Genomic DNA, 12,803 nt, shown 5'->3' with positions numbered 1-12,803 from the left:
TGAAGCTTCGCAGTGGAAAATAAATGTATCACATGTTCTTTGGGCTGTTTTAAGATTTCTATAGCAAACATGAATAGGCCCTGATATCCTACATAAAAGACAAGCATGTGAACATACCCAAAAATCAAGAAATGACTCAAAGACACCACGATAAAAAACATCCAACAACCCTTTTCATCTCATTTGTTTAGAATTTTTCCATCTCGTGTTTATACCTCGAGCAAAACTATGCATCTTATTTTGCGATCAGACAGCCTTTAATCTGTTTGGGACATTGTCTCATCTTCCATCAGTACACAGGTAAGTTATCTCTGCAGCTCTGCATCCTGCCAAGCGTGGGGTTTCACAGCTCAGGGGCCACTATCATGTCTTGTACTGAACAGCTATCTCCACATGTGGGCCGGAGGGGCGAACATGTCCACAGCTTACAAGATCAGACACAGCACTGAGTCCTGCCGTCATGTGCCTGCTTCAAGGTGATGTTGCAAACCCTAGGAGATTACAGATGAGCAGATTGAAGGTATCCAACAAGCTTTTGGGGCAGGTGGGTGTTATTCTAGACTCTAGAGGATTCTTGTCCACCAACCAGCTGCTCCAGAATGGGCCAAAGACGAGGCTGAAGCAGAGGGCGGTCAAGCTTTTTTGGTAGCTGCACCAAAACTGTGGAACATTTTATCTCTTCACAGAAGATTTGCACCGACAACCATTGAGTGTTTTAAATCGTGGGGACCTAAATGGTTAGCTGTAGTAAAATAAAAAGCATTGCGCTACTGGAGGATAAACAAATACCTTTTTTTAGCACCCCGTCTTTCCTTAAATGTTATTTAATCAATATTGCTGTATTATAAGTTGGGTACAGTTGGACACTTAAATAAATAAAACAACTTAGCATGTGTATGACTGTATGACTAAGAACTTTGACCTGGTGTGAGATTTATCGCTTTGCAGGAAATATTGATTATGCCTATTAGCAATTAACAAACATAAAACAAAACAAACACTCTTTACTTCATACTGTCTCCATGTCTGTCCCAAAGACATGGGTGTTTTGCTTCCAGACCGTTGTTAAGTTTAAAAACACCTTGCTTTCCAGAGAAGAGTGACTGCAATGGCATGAGGAAGCAGCTTCCCTCTCAGGGTCATGCAAAGTTCCTCGCTTGGTGAGTCAATTACACTTGTGAGTGAGTCAATTAGTGTTTGTGACTCATTCATTGGGGCCATGTTCTCTGTGAGTCACCTAGACCCGCCATTGCATTTCCCGCAACACAAAAGAGACTTTTTTTTTTAAAGGTCCCCACTGTTTGGACAGAAAAAGCCCCCTTAATTGACCTCACTTTGATGTTTCTATTTAAAAGCCTCGTCTGTGTTGTGTCACTCAGCAGGCAACATGGACTAATGACAACATGGCCGTCAATCGCCTAAACAGTGCAGTGCTTAGGGGGTAATGATTGTATGGTCTCAAAATGGAGTATTTCGCCTGATACAAGGGATATGCCTTTATAAAAAATAAATAAATATTTTAAAAAAAAACCTGGTGAGATTCTGAACCACAGCCACAAAATACCAACATTAATTGGATGACTGGAGGGCCTGTAAGTGAGTAAGTAAACAGTCACTGTAGCCACATCCACACCAAGGTAGATAAATCTGGGAACCTCGTTTACAAAAGGAAATGACTACTAACCAAACTTGCACTTTAATTTGTTTTGAAATTCTCTGCAAAAAAATTAAATGGAAACAAGGGTCAAATGGTCTAATATCTTTTTCTTGGAGTCTTCGTAAATGTGATGACACCCCCCCCCCCCCCCCCCCCCCCCCAATAAAAGACTAAAAACTTCCCTTTGGTTCCATTCTGATGAGTAAACGTCCTAAGGACTATTTTGTTTAACACACTAGCTCACACATTTGCCATTGTAGCACATCAGGTATTTGCTAATCCCAGACTAGATTTAAAACTTTGTAAGAATTTGAAGTCCACTAACAATCAACCACCAATTTTACACAAGATCAGTGGTTGTCAAAGTTTCGCTGTCATGCTCCCGAGGGATGCAACAATTCTCAATATAATATTAAACTGCAGATGCTGTCCTGCCCCTGAAAAAAAAAGAAGATAGGATTCAAGATGCTTGATCTCTGGCATAAAAGTTAAGCTAATATTATGTATATACAAATAGGAACTCAGTGAGTCTGTGTTTCCCATCGTTTCCCTCTGTGTTGTTTCTGGGGTTGCCATGGTCACAGCAAGTCAAGAGGGGAAGTTGAAAAAACATCAACGCAAAACAGAACTCTCGGTCATGTTCCCTTTCCATCAGCAACCACTCTTTCACTGCAGGCACCTTCATGTGGACAGGAGCAGGATGAGAAAGCGCAGTTATTCTGTGGGCTCACTGCCGATTAGAAATGGACCAATTATTCCTTTATTTGTGTGTTTCAGCACAGCGTAATGACTGCCATGTTTTTTTAATCAACAGAATACACATTCAAACTAAAGCTTCCAAAAACTAATTTACTGGGTGTAAAAAATGGCTGCTCAAAGAAGGCTGTCGGCCAAAACGAAAAGGGAAACACAGGTTTTCATATCCAGTCATCTGACATAGAACATGGCGTGAGTCATTCACGTTTTGTACCCTCACTCTCTTAACTTTCCTCAGTCTGTATCTCAGGGGTGCTGAGAGCAGAGATTTTGGTTCTATCATCACAGGCTGAGTGGCTGCAGACAGGAAGAACCAGCCCATCTGCTGAAGTAGTTTTGCTGCTGACTTTGGAGGACTCGAGTGTTCGTGAATGTGTTTTTTTTTTAGTTTTTTTTTTTTTTTTACCTAACATTAATAACAGCCATTTCAATTCAGTTCATTTTAGTTCAACAAGGTTTTTTTTTTAAGTGAAAAAAAAAAAAAAAAAAAAGACAACGTGCACATGCACACATCCAAAATCATGACCACCTGTGCAATCTAGCCCAATACACCACAATACCCCCCTTTGTAAAGAATATGATGTTGACGCTCTGTCTCCATGGCAACTTTTGAAGCCACAGATTGCTTCATATACGCACTGAAATGTGCAATTGACACGTCGTTAAAATGTAAGGTAAGTAAAGTAAACGGAGTGTATCTTTTCAGAATACACTTAGTTTAACATGAGACGAGAATGTATTTTAGAACAATCACGCGACATAACACCACAATGGAAACACACTCACGTACACACTCAACACACACATGCATAGACTTCAAAGGGAAAGGAAATTATAGCTTGCATACTAACTGGGCCCTGGCATACTCTCCTTGGCTCTCTACCCGGCTCTCCTTCATCTGAAATAAATACACTCCCAAATACAAAACAGGCAAATCCAAAACCAGTTTAACACGAGTTTTCATCGCTGTCCAAAGATTTATTTTTTTCCATTTATTTCTGAGGTAGGTTTATTTTTAAAACAATCCACGTGTTATTGCAGCAAATAGCACATTTTTGCATTTTTAATAAATTCAGCTGATAATAAAGTGCACAACTAAAAAATGCACAATGTATGATAATCATAAAAATATATGATGTTTTTTTCCCTTCATGTTAACCTGACACCTTGTGTTTTCCCCCCTCATCTTCAGCAATCTGAGATTAGTGACACGCAGTTCTGCCATGCAGATAACGGCTATGAGGGTTCAAAATGTTAACAACTGCACTCTCGGAGTCTATATTCCCATCACTCTGCTGCACGTCGTTACTATCTCGTTTCGGTTCTTAAAATTTAGTGGAGTGATGACTTGACTGTGGGTCTTTTAAGATAGGAGGCAAATGTGGGCATCACTTTACAAGGTCGTCACAATATGTTTCTCACTTGAGGCAAAGTTAAATAAAACCATTCCAAGGATTCCTGGGTTCTGAGTATTATCTGCTGTTTGGACCACCGTCCACCAGTGCCAAAAGAGGCAAACCTGCAAACTTTTAAAGACGGCGTCTGCACATCAGAGCATTTTGAGTTGCACAAAATGTTTCTGACATGACGCAAAGCATTAAAAAAAAAAAAAAACCTTAACAGCCGAGAGGACGGTATGTTTTTTTAGTGCCGCGGGTTTATAAAGTACATCTGCTTTCTTTGTTTAGAGCGAACTGTTTTCTCTCATCTTTTTCTTCCGCTATAAATCAGAGACCACAATGGCACAGAGAATAAAAGTCAGGGACAGCTAAGCTCTGTTGTACATCTCACCAGCGAAAGCAAAGTCTGTGTTTACGCTTTCATACGTGTGTTTGTGCCGACTTCTTGTCCGTCTTGTCCGCCTGTCATTCAGCTTGGGTTATGCATCATTTAAAATGTCTTCGTTTCCAAACACTTGGCTTGCTTATTTCAGGAAATACAGGCTGACGAAAGATGACAGAGAATAGCAAGGCCTTGTTAGTATAAATGATTAAATTCATCCTTCTTGTTAACTAAATGTTTCAGGGAAATTGTGGTTGATAGCATCAATGTACCCTTCTCATTCCTCTCTCCTGCTTTGAACACTTTGCCCAGTGCCTGATTGATATTAAAACTGTGGAAAGTTTGGGAAAGCTATTATTTTGGTAGTTTCTGTCTTCCCTTCTCTTTGTCACACACGATGCTGGTTTTAGTAGAGCTCCTTTTACAACTATTTTCAATATCCAAATTGGTTCCAAACACATACACACACAACGAGCCAGCTGGATGAGGCCCACCCCGCAGCCTGATCTTGTTAGTGGTGCGGTGGAGAGCGCTGCCACACCTCCGAACGAATAACTGAAAAGATGGGACGGAAAGAGAGCAGTGCTCTGGATTCGACCCCTCGTCTCTCTCACGTTATCCGAAGGCGTGGACCCCTGTTTCCGTGGTTATTGAGCCGATCTAAAGCCTGGGTCACAGCGCTCCAAGGACACCCAGTGTCACCAGACTCGCAACACTCATTTATCCTGCCGCATGTGTGGGCACAAGCAGACAAGCAACAGAGTTCCTGTCTGATTCAATGATGTCTTCATCAGTCAACAACAGCAAACATCTTGTGAGACAGTGATCATTATGTAAACATCTTCACCGAAAAACAGGCCATTCACAGAAATCACAAAACCAGTCCTCATACCCAAATGACTTCCAAAACAATCTTTGTGGATGTTTTCCTCTTTGACCCACATGGGTAAGAAAGTCATAACAGTCCAGCTGCTCTCCAGGAGAAACGGGATCTGACTTCAGACACGAGACTAGGCACTGAACATGGAAACAAATAAGCAAAACTGCTACACATTGTTCTATTATTCGGAAACTAACTGGACCATATTTTATGGAGAATTCATTTCAAGCGCTGTTAGCTGTTTAGCTTCGTTAGCCTTGCAGCTAGCAGTACTGTTAGTTGATTCTTTTTGGCCAGGAGCTGCGAGCGTGGGTAACGTGTTATCACAAGAGTTTTGGAGTCTGAGGAAATATGGACTGCAGGGTTGAGAGGACTCAGAACAGAGGCTGGATTAGGAGACAATGTGTGACATTAACATCAAGTACGAAAGGATACAGCAACTCCAACAACATGCCATTTTAGATATTTGACACAAGTTGAATATTGATGTGCTAACGACTAACGGCTAAACAATTCCAATGTCAGTATAGTTGACACCAGAATGACCAGTCCAATTAACGCCCCAGCACACTAATTATCTATGTTTTTACAAGTTGGCCCACAATGCTAATCAAATTCTGAGATCAAATCCTAACACAGCCACCGGGGTAGTAGCCACAGACTGGCTGTAGCTCTGGTTATGGGCCTTCTCCTCTGGCTCTATCGTCCTGATGCAAACAAGCACACTGAACGGATAACAGCATCCCGTGAAGGCTGCACGTCGGGCATTATTTTGACCAAGAAAGTCAAGATAAAGTTGTATGTAGGCTGTGTCGGGTTAAACCGGCAGAGTTTATTGACTGGAGCAATGTGCAACCACATCCACCACAGGCATCTGGACGTGAACCTGCAATGAGGACCGAAGTACCAGCACGGCAAAGGTTCACTGAGTGTTTTCTTACATTTAGAATAGTCGTTGACACTGAATTTAAATGACAGTTTTACGGACTTAGAAATTAGTCAGCGAGGAACATATCAGATATTTAGTCAATAGAAGTTGCCATTGGACCCATTGGCCTAGTAGCACCTAAAAGCTAGCTAAAGGTACAACAATGTTGGTTGGACAGGTGAAGTATGTAATTATCTTTTCCATGAAGATGTGTTAGAAATTACACGACTCTGGGTAATACAAACAAATCCCCAAAAAATACATTTTAAGAGGTGATTTGCACAGCAAAAATATGAAATGTTTCAGGAAAATGTTTGCATTTTAGGGACTTTTGGGTTTAAACAAAACAACTAAAGCTGTTGGGTTTTATTTTGTAGCACGGACCGTCTGAAGGCACATCTGTAGCTACAATGTTCTGAAATCTGATTTAGATTAGGCTGCACTAATGCATGCAGGTTACAGTGGAACCAAGCAGAGCAACATTTTGCCTGGGAGGGGGGAGAGAGCGATGTAGGTTAGGTGTGTGTGTGTGTGTGTGTGTGTGTGTCTGTCTGTCTGTGTGCGTATGTACGTGTGCATGTTTGTGTGTGTGTGTGTGTGTGTGTGCATGGGGTGGGTTGGGGCTGAGCTCACAGCTGGGAGAATGGTGTGCTAACCCTGCCAAAGCCTCAGCACATGACTCCCACCACTTGTCAAAATCACCATGTGTGCAATAATGTGATTACAGTCTGGTTACTATTATGATTTAAAACAACAGCTTGTGTGGAATGGAAGAAACACACTGTCCCACAATGTGAGTGTGTGTGAGTTGGGGTATAAGAGAGGGGCTATAAGAGGGGCAATATGGGTAACAGGAGTAGAGGTGGGAGTCTGTTGGATTTTTGCCCCAGCACGCTGACTTCTTTCTCCCATCCATGCTGCAGGGGGACACTGGGGGGTTCAGGGTGACTGTCTGGGTCTTGTCATGGATTTACAAGTCGGGGGGAACGCTTCGTGTAATTTGCTCCCCCTCTCTAGCCCCTCACACCATCTAGAGCCTCCCCTTCCTTCTTTCATTCCAGGTTACACAATCACTGCACTGCACACAAGGGGTTGTCATCACAGGTGCAGACGAGATTGGCCAGGATAAAGGAACGCTTCCAGCTCAAGATGTTTTTCCCCTCTCTTTTCTTTTTTCCTCAAACGGCTCCCTGCCTTTTTTTGTTTTTTTTTTCTTGTTTTGCCCTTTCTTCTCATGTTCTATAGTTCCTTTTCTTGTGTTTGTTACACGCTTTTCACTCATATATATCCTCCAAACTGGCACAATTCCCTCTTTGTGTATCTTACACTTTTTCCAAGAAGGCTAAAATGGAAAAACAAGTCACTTTAACCACAACACAGTGTTTGTCTTTGGCCTTGATTAAAACCGGATTCTGACCCTTCAACTACCCAGTCAGCCAGGTGCCTAGCCAAAACTCTCACTCATATGCCTGTTGATGGTGCCTGTCCCTTGGCTAACTCCTGACGAGAAGTCAGGCAGCCAAAAGAGCAAAGGTGTGAGATCACCAATTTGCCAAAATTGTGAATATGCGACTGTTTGTAATTACACAGAAAGGTCTTCCAGCCTCTCAGCCCCAGAGAATGGAGAGCCTCCTTTTTGGTGGTACAGCCTTGGCCACAGGACCAGATGGAAAAGGGAGAGGGAGGAAGGGAGGGAGCGAGGGAAGAATGTAAACTGTAACCAGGCAGCCCAGCATGTTAGAAGCTGGACCCGATCCACACGATGCCAGCCGGGCATGAAGGCAGCTTTAACCATTCCCTCCTGGGCATCTGGAAGTGGGAGAGACAGAATGAGAGAGGCCTGGGCCCGCAATGCCACCCATCTCGGAGCTCAGCTAAGTAAAACAAACGCCAGCGGTCACAGAGAGGGGATTTCCGGTTAGAGTCACCTAATACCTCCATGGAATCTCAGAGGTTTGGAATCCAGACTAGTGGATGAGCAGAGGCTGCTATAAGCCACATAGCATAAATGTAATTCCACTTTTAAGTTTCCCCTCGCCGTGTTAAACTCCGTCAGCTTAGAATCGGGCCCTGGATGCCTCTGGCTGCTGGCTAAGCTCAGATGAAGGAAATAACAGTGGATTTTACAACAATAGAAAGATCAAGTGAGTTATCCGGTTTTACAAATCACCAAAATCCCTAAACACATGACTTCCCCATTTTTCATTTTAATTCATGCCTTTTCAGTGATTGATCCTTATTTATAACAAGTTTGGGGATTCTGTCTGTAGAATCCAGGCCAAATAAAGGGAATTAAATGAAGCATTTGGCACAGTGTCCCCCTCTGAGACTGGGACATGGTGTGAAGGTGATCAGTATCTGGATCGCCACCCTTAACCCACATGAACAGCACATGTTTGATACCTGAGGTGACCAGGTGGCCGAGTCACTGCTCATAAGCAGAATCGTTCAGTAACCCAAGTAGCAAGTAACCCTTACATGGGGCCTTGCCTTAATTCTTTCACCAACTTCTTTCTCACAACAGATGTTGTTAGAGGGACAAAGCCCAGACTCCTAATAGAAATAGTTTCAAAAGTCCCTATTGGCTTTTTAGGGAGAGAACCAATTGTGAGGCATGTGTAAGGTCGTGTGTGCATTGGGTTTTGGTCCAATTGGTTTTATGGCCTCGTTTGTGTCTTGTGATAAAACATCTGTGCACATTTGTGGACAGACTACAGTAAGACATTTCTCATGTGGACTAGGTGTGGCCAAAGCTGTTTACATCTTGGACTGAGTCTGTGCTGTGTTCACTAGCGTGGTACATGTCCTGTGAGCACTCCAAGCTCTCTGGTTTCTCTAAGCACTTTAGCCAGGGGTTTTTGTGCTTTGGCGGACTCTGTGATGAGACAGCTGTGCAAGAGCATGAGTGTAGATCACAAAAGAATTGTGTACATCTAAGCAGACTGCCTTGGTGCTGCCTGTAACCCATATGACCCTTTGCCCCAACGCTACAGGACGGTGTGAAGGAGCAAGTTCACCGTGAGCTGGGAGTTAAGGCATCTGTCTCTGCCGTGATGAATAGCAAGCACCTGCACTGCTCACGGAAAGCAGTGGGACTGAGGCACCGAGAGGAGGGGAGGAAAGAGAGTGAGCGTCCACCTCTTGAAATTGGCAACTAGAGACCTCACCTGCAACAAGGCATGAAGCAATAAAAGACTGCCTTCCAGCAAGCCTCCCCTCCTGTCGCAACAATCACCCCACCATACCATAAACGCAGCTACACATAAAAACATAGCACTTAAACAGACATGTAAGCTCTACCCACTTTATTTGAGATGTTTGTTTTGCTAATGTGCGGTACCCTAGGGGAGAGTCAGGCCTAATGCGAGGAGACCGCAGACTCTTCACTCTGTGGTCTTAATACGGGCTAACCACTGGACGATCTTGGCCAGAGCTGGATCGGCAGTCTGAGGGAAGAGGAGAGAGTGAGGATAAGTGATGATGAAGAGAGGGCGAGAGTGCAGGACGAAGGAAGAGAGAGTATGCGATGGCTAAAGAGAGGGAATGAGGCCGGGGATTGTTTTACAAACAGAATTCTTTTAATTAATCACCCTGTTTGAACAGCTGGCCCTCTCAAGACAGGTCGTAACGGGATCCCGACATGGAAGTGCGGATTACAGACGCGGATTCGACAGAAAAATATTAGCTGTCAAACGTTGCAGTCGAGAGGTGCAGGAGAAGGCCCCTGTTTCCTGGTGGTGAGAGAGCTGCGGACAGGGGGGGGGTTGCTTAACATGGCTCCCTAAGGACTGAAGCAGCACAAGGCAACACAGGGGCCTGCGGGAGGGGGGGCGGGGGGGGCAGACCTCGGGCCAGGGGGCAGCCCCCAAGGCCAACACTTGTCCCACAGGGCTGAGCCTAGTGCAGCAGTCTGGGAATGGGGTTCAGATTTAGGGTCAGGCTCTGATATGGGACTGGAAATGTTGAGACCCCCATGTCAGCATTTATGTACAGGCTGCACATAAACAAGTCAGAGCAGCTGTCAAGAGAGTATGCAGTGTCCTAGTGGTACATGTTTATTATCCATGTCCCTGCAGACGCATTGACATCATGTTTAAGAATGTGACTGTGAAATAGCTGGCTACCTTCTCTTTGTAAATAAATACATTCTCTATGTAGGTCAGTTTGTAGACAGGTCATTGGCATCCTGAAGGAAGGCTGGGAATTACATTTATTCACGAATCACTGAATCTTTGACATATGACCCTGCTTTGGGCTACCTTTTTTTAATCTTCCCTAAGCAGTCAATGACCTCAGTGATAATGCAACATTTTACAGAAATAATCCATTCTCTAACGGAATAAATTAACGGCACGATCTACTTTCATTAAAATCTAGAAAATACATTTCTCAATTGAACCACTTGGGGGCACTTTTAACACCAAAACATAGTTCTAAAATAAATGCCTTCAGCAGCTTCTTCTGATTTATTAATAGGTCAACATTTTGCCAATAGCAGCAAGGGTCTGATATGAAACTATGAACTACTAACTGCTTTTCAGCTTTTTCTTTTTGAAGAAAAAACTGACCAACTTCCATTTACTTCAGCTTAGAAGGTTGTGCTTCAACCATAGTGTTCCAGCTTTTGTAGTTCCCCATTTGAGTTCTGCTGTTATGATCCATGGCCTAATGTTGGGTAGGCTTGGTTTGTAGCTTTGACTGTGATTGTCTTCCAAAATAAACACTTCCTACTCCCAAAATGCAGTTTACACATGAACAGTAGGTGCTGCAGTAAAGGCTGAGAGGATGTTTGCTCTGTTCGTCTCCACCCGTCTCTCTCTCTCTCTCTCTCTCTCTCTCTCTCTCTTTGCATGTCCCTCTGTCCCCTTAGAACCCCAACAAAGTTTTGGCAGATGGGTGCTCAACAAGAGTCTGGTTCAGCTTGAGGTTTCTGCCTCTTAAAGGCATTTTTTTCCTTGACATTGGTGGAAAATGTTTAATTTGTAAATAATATTACAAAAACTAAAGTGTCTTTTTATCGCTAAGTGTCTTTAGATATTACTTGTTATGATATTACTTGTTATGAATTGGTGCCATACAAATAAACTAGATGCATTAATTAATTGGATGATATTACAGAGTCAATACAGCAGGGACAACAATGGCACATTTTGACGACAAGCTGATAGATCAAGACATAGATTTTTAGCATCTGTATTTTGTGTCACTTCCACTTGACAGCAACAAAGTCTGGGACTGTTATGATGTGTGCATGAAGAGGAACATTCTGGGAGAAAAGGAGTGGGGATGATTTCATCCGCCCACTGAGCATCAGTCATCTGAGCTTTCTCAGCTCGCGACCACGAAAAAAATAAGGGTGCCAGAGACTGTGTTTGTTTGTCTCAAACTTCAGTAACACTAGAAATGCAGAGAATTACAAATGAGAAGGTAAATCAGCTTATAACAGTATGATGTTAAAAAGGAACATGGACATGGTCTTCTTGAAAGCATCCTGACACTTCTGAAACCACCAAGGACAATTTAAAGGCGGCATTTTTCTTTGAACGTCCCATTCTCAGGGTTTCTACATGACAACTGTATCCACTTCAGTGACTCTGTTTCTGTTTTCACTTCTCGTCCTTCCTGTTTCTCTTTCTGTCTGCTCTTTGTCTTCGTCTTAATGTCTCATTCTGTCCAGCCAGTGCAGGAGGAGGAGGAGGAGGAGAGGGAGTAATGTTGGCACAGGTGCTTGATTGTCAGAACACTCACTTACAGTGTATTTACATGTAGGTAGGGAGGAAACAAATGTCCACGGACCACACACACACACACACACACACACACATACACACCACACAGCATACACACACATCCAAGATGCATTGCTCCTATTGTGTAAACAGTGATATTACTTTCAGACCTTCAACGCCTCCACTCTGCTTTCTCTCATGGACATGATGTAATTACCAAGGTACTTAATAAGTCATTCAGGGACTTGGAGTGGACACAGCTAAAAGTGTGACTTCACGCTTCATGAGGGTTGACCAGAATGTAAATGCTCTTATTTAATAAATGCCAATCACAGCCAAATGAATACAAGAAAGCCAAAGCCGAGGTTGTTTTAGTAAAGCAATATTTGACAAGAGGGACTGAAGAGACCTGCCTGTAAAATGCAGTGAAAAAAAAAGTTTTTGAACATCTGTTGGCCTTTCCTTTGAGAGCCCCATAAAGTTTCACCACAGAGTTGTGTGGTGATTTTCTAGGTTTCTCTGTGTATCCCAATAGGGAGGCAGCAGCTTACTCAGTGACCCATGTTCAGTTCAAAGCACAGAGAGGAGTAGAGGAGTGTTCAGGACCATGATGTATAGCAGACTGGACCACCGGGGTCATGGTTTTAGTGTACCCCATCTCTCAGTATGTGTGTGAGTCAGAGCGTTAATGTGTGCGAAAAGACACCTCCTACAAGATAGACACAAAACAACTGTTAATAGTAATACAGAGAGAATGAATTACAACCTGGTCATTACTTTAATACTGTTATTATACTTAAATGCCTGCCACTAATACTAATAATAAACATTATTATTGTTCGACAAAGAGTAAAGATTAAAATTCAGCAGACTATTAATCACATCTGGTTTGGCATCATATTGCCCCAAGCAAACAGTGAACAACAGAAACCTGTTTCCCACAGCAGGAGATCTACACCGAATAAACACTCAAACTGTATCAACAAATGCTTTGGTTTGTTTTAACCACTGCTGAAGCTCTGCTGGAGGATTAGTGTGTGAGAAATAAGGTGAATTAAGAAAGTAAACAAT

At 43.0% G+C, this 12,803-nt stretch overlaps 1 protein-coding gene and 1 long non-coding RNA gene across 4 annotated transcripts in view; one reads left to right on the top strand and one right to left on the bottom strand.

Moving 5' to 3' along the window:
- lclat1 (lysocardiolipin acyltransferase 1) overlaps nucleotides 1-12,803 on the top strand; it is a 290,110-nt gene that overhangs the window by 228,820 nt on the left and 48,487 nt on the right. The gene's annotated exons all lie outside the window — the stretch shown is intronic.
- Nucleotides 1-12,803, bottom strand: part of LOC306840121 — a 61,394-nt gene that overhangs the window by 37,036 nt on the left and 11,555 nt on the right. Inside the window, exon 4 of one of the 3 annotated variants that reach the window (XR_013781294.1) lies at nucleotides 9,292-9,449. The exons of the other annotated variants lie outside the window; for them this stretch is intronic. This is a non-coding gene — a long non-coding RNA (uncharacterized lncRNA). Of the gene's footprint in view, nucleotides 1-9,291; nucleotides 9,450-12,803 lie in introns of those variants that run through there. 3 annotated transcript variants of the gene reach the window in all.

This window comes from Symphodus melops (assembly GCF_947650265.1).
Source record: "Symphodus melops genome assembly, chromosome: 19".
Lineage (NCBI taxonomy): Eukaryota > Metazoa > Chordata > Actinopteri > Labriformes > Labridae > Symphodus > Symphodus melops.
This window is presented reverse-complemented; position numbering and strand designations above follow the sequence as displayed.